Genomic DNA, 4,827 nt, shown 5'->3' with positions numbered 1-4,827 from the left:
AAGTGTTAGATTTAAATGAATATCCCAAAACCAATATATAATCGTTGGTACAAAGATTTTAACATAAATGTCGAACACTTAAATCAAAGAAATTAAATAACATTGTCATATGAATTATAAATTGTTGTTATTGTATTTAAATTATATAATGTGTGTATTTGTATATCAATTAAATAATGTCCTTATTTATATGCGTAAGGTTAAATTTTATGGTTATAACAATTTTTTTTTTGAGGTTAATATGGAGAGACATTACAAGTAAAGTGATGTTTCTCAACTTTATATTATAAAAGTTTTTAATTTTTTAAATATTTTAAATGAAATATATCTTTATAAAATTTATAAAAAATTCACTTCAACTAGAAAAAATATGAAGAATTAGATCTCTATTTTTAATAATTTTCTTAATATAATTGCATCATGAAGATCAAGATGGAGCTTCGTTTCGCTCCTCTCTGTTCAGGGTTAGGGTAAATCCTGAAGTTTTCATTGCAGCTCGACTTTTTAGCCTGTAGTTTTTCTTTTCTGGCTGGCCTCCCATCTGTGTCTGCCTCTATAGCAGTTGCCTCTTGTCACCGGTCATCCCTAGGTGTCGTTTTCTATTGTTCGCGATGGATGTGGACATGGACATCGAGGCAGTGGACTATACGCCAAATCCTTTTCCTGGTCAGCCTATTTTCGGCCAACCTAACCCTAGCCGGTCTCTCATTGCATCTCGTGTTCACTCCGTATCCGCACCGACCTGCTCTGCTCCTGTGGTCACTCTCCCGGGCCTCTTTGCTTCCTCCCTTCATTTCAGAACGCTTTCCATTGACTCCCCTACCTTGATTGTCCACCGCTTTCACCGGGCACTCTACATTTTCTCTCCGTGGCCTATCCGTACTCTCCATCCTTCAAACCACACCCTCTAGAGACCATATACCAAAGGTGACCCTCCCCCTCTCTTCGCGAGCAAGTTATGATAGGTGCGGCTGCAAACCCTACGGTGGGGTCTTCTCTCCAGGGATGTGGCACATCAACCTCACCACAATCTCCCTGTCTGGGCATTTTGAGACTCCTATCATCATGGTTAAATTGGTAGCACAATAGCAACAGGAAGGAGGCTCTCCCCTGGATCCATTACAAGTCCATCCCACCCGCCACGAACCTGCAAACGAAAGGTAAAGTGCATTAGAGCCACAACCAAGGACTTTACGATTAATTTCGGTGAAGGGTTATCAATGGGGGAAATTGCAGATAAGTCAAGTACTATCCTGGTTGGCCATGTTCAGGGAAGGGCATATTCGGTGGAGCGATTAACACTTTGGGTTCAAGAAATTTGGGGAAACACCTTGCAAGAGCTACCGGAGGTGCAGCTTCTACCTTGTGGTTGGTTTGCATTACATTTCTTGAAGGAGGAATACACACATCTAGTTCTAGCATGCTATTAGCATATTCAGATGGCTCTGATCCTCATCAAGTGTTGGAGCCCGATGTTTGATCCAGAATGGGAATAGATTGGTGCTAGTCCCCTTTGGGTTCGACTTCCAAGACTTCCTCTGCAGTATTGGTCGGAGGATGTTTTTGTGTGGATCGGGAACATGCTTGGTACCTATCTAGATTATGATAGATCCTACATCCAGAAGAAGAACTAAACTCTCGCACGAATACTTGTCTATTTAGATACCAAAGAGGGTCTGGAAGAGAAAATCACCTTACAGTGGAAAAATGTTACTCCGGTGTAGATTCTGGACTATGAGGGAGTCCCTTTCCATTGTAGGAGATGTCACAAGGTTGGACACGTCTTCAAGGAATGTCCTCTGGTTAAAAAGGCTTCGGACTCACCGACCAAATCTGTGGAGGCAAAGGGTCAACCAACTCCTCGCTTGGACTGTCCTCCTATGTCGACGAAAAGGGCATCTGCTCGTGTGGTCTCCCCTTAAGATGCAAAATGCTCACATAGAACACCGTCACCTCCCATGACGCGATCCAGGGCAGCTGTTGAGACCGCGAGGAAAGCGGGTACTTTCTCTAACCCCATATCCTCTGCTTTTGTATCATGTTTTGTCTCTGATGCTACATCTTTACCATTGCATTACATCCCCCCCATTCCATGTTCGATCTCCATCACTCCTCCTTTTTTCTCCACTACAACTCCATCATTCCCATCTGACACATCATCCCCTCCCACATCCTCTGTGGATGGGTCAGAACCCTCACACTCATATAATCTACGTTCTCACTCCCATTTATCTGCATCACCACACTCCTAATCAAGGCTAGGACTCACCACTCCTGGCCCCTCCACTAAATCCACTCGAGGATGCAAATCTTTTCTATCAAAAGCTTTTCTTCGGGCAGGGGTCGAGATAGTTTCAGGGAGGCAATCATCCATTGATAGGGTACTTAGAGCGATGAATACCCAGGAGCGGTTTCCCTCATGAAGTGTCTCTCATTTAATTATAGAGGTATGGCTAGTACCTCAAAAGAAATAGCCCTAAAGAGACTCTTCGAGTATAAGACCATAGACATCATCCTATTACAAGAGACTTTGTGGGAGGTGAATATCATTACTAATACTCTGACATCTCTCAAACCTGGCTGGCCCTTTCACTCTATGGGAGCCTCGGGTCGATCTGGTGGACTTGCTATTGGGTATAACCCTAGATCCATCAAAGCCCTATCTGCTTGGGGCGGCCCAGGGTTTATAGGGTTGGATTTATTTTTAGCAGAGCTGGGTCGAGAGCTCTGAATCATTAACATCTATGGCCCCTGCCACAGACGAGAGGATTTTTGGCACAGGTTTCTTAACCTGGCTATGGTCTCTAGCGATAACATCATCTTGGGAGGGGATTTAAATTTCTCTCTTAGGTGTGGAGAATCATGGGGTTTACAAGGACAAGTGGATCCTCTCTCTAAGTACATGATGAATATTTTAGAACTCCACAACCTTGCTGATATTCCCATGAATAAACCACTCCCCACCTAGAGGAATCGAAGAATTGGGGAGGCAGCTTTGGCTCGAAGGCTTGATCGATTCATGATCAAGATACCTCTAATGCAGCAGCTGCATAGATACAAACAATGGGTGGGTGTGGGAGGAGTTTCAGATCACTCTCCCATATTCATGGAGATCCTTGGACCATACCCCAAGCCAAAACCTCCCTTCAGGTTCAATCACATCTGGCTACAGGACCCGAGTTATATCAAGCTTATCACAGATTTCTGGAATACTAACCCTATAACGGGCTATCGCTCCCTTGCTGAGGGGTTCTGTCACAATCTCTCCCAGTTGAAGAGATTATCTATTACCTGGGCAAAAGAAAAAACTGAGAGGGAGGATCAGGCCCTCTCTCAAATTGAATCTGACCTGAAAAATCTATTGGATGACAGAAATAAGGGATTTGAATCCATGCAAGACAAACTACACCTTATTGAGCTTGAGAAGTCCAAGGATAAGATTCTTAAAGAGAGAGGAATCCTGGAGACTAAAGAGCAGAGCTCTTTGGTTGCAAGCCGGGGATGACAACACAAAGTTCTTTCATAATTATGCTAAGGGCAGAAGGGTATCTAACACCATCTGGAACCTTCCATTACCTGAGGGAGGTGTGGCTGACACCTTTAGTAAATTATCTCAGCTAGGCACCACTCATTTCCAAAACCTATACAAGTCTCCTCCAGGGACAAACTTAGATGATATCATACAAGTGGCTGGCAAATTTCCACGATTTGTCGATGAAGAAATGGAGGCAGAACTCACCTCTCTTGTCTCATTAGCTGAACTAGAAGGAACCTTGAAATGGTTCAAAAAGGACAAAAGCCCTGGATCGGATGGATGGACGGTAGAGTTTTACCTTGCATTTTATGAATTATTGGGAAATGACTTGCTACATGTGATTGAGGAATGCAGATCTTCTGGGAAATTATATAATGTTATTAACTCCACTTTCATTGCCCTTATCCCAAAGTCGGACTCTCCATCTTCTTTTAATGATTTAGGGCCCATTTCCCTATGCAACTATCTTTACAAGATCATATCCAAAATCATTGAAAATAGGATCTGACCCATCCTCTCGTAGCATATTTCCCCTGAACAATTTGCCTTCCTAGAGAACCAGCAGATTCATGAAGCCATTGGCACGGCTCAGGAATCCATTCACTCCATTCAGTCAAAGAAACTTAAGGGCATCATATTAAAAATTGATTTGGCCAAAGCTTTTGATCGTGTCAGTTGGTTATACATCAAAATGTTTCTTATGCATTTGGGATTCCCCCACAGTTTCATTACTTGGATCATGGCCTGCATTACCACATCTACCTTCAACGTCCTCATTAACGGTTCTGCATCCCACTTCTTCCATGCCGAGAGGGGCCTTAGACAAGGTTGTCCCCTCTCACCCCTCCTCTTTCTTATTGTCATGGAATGCCTAAGCCGCATCCTTATTCACGAAAAGACAATGGGTAGACTTTTGGGGCTCAAAATTATAGAGCATTTTTATCTCACTCATCTATTATTCGTGGATGATGCTCTTATCTTCCTTGATGGAAGCATCAGAGACTCTGCATCTTTTACAAATGCGTCTCTCCATTCTCTAAGGCTATGGGAATGCTTGCTAATCAGGTGAAATCCACTATCACCCTTGCCTTCATCACCATTCATGATTCTCGTTTTACCCAGCACCACTTCCCTTATATCATCATCCCTCTCAACCAGGGGTTAAAATATATGGGCTTCTGGATAAAACCCTTGAGTCAGAAAATTGTGGATTGGATTTGGTTGGTAATCAAGTTGGAAAAATGGTTGACTCACTGGAGTCACCGGTTCTTATCACGAGCTGGAAGATTGGT

This window comes from Pinus tabuliformis, chromosome 9 (genome assembly GCF_031772625.1).
Source record: "Pinus tabuliformis cultivar Carrire ecotype Pingquan chromosome 9, CPIR1, whole genome shotgun sequence".
Lineage (NCBI taxonomy): Eukaryota > Viridiplantae > Streptophyta > Pinopsida > Pinales > Pinaceae > Pinus > Pinus tabuliformis.
Note: the sequence above shows the minus strand (reverse complement) of the source record.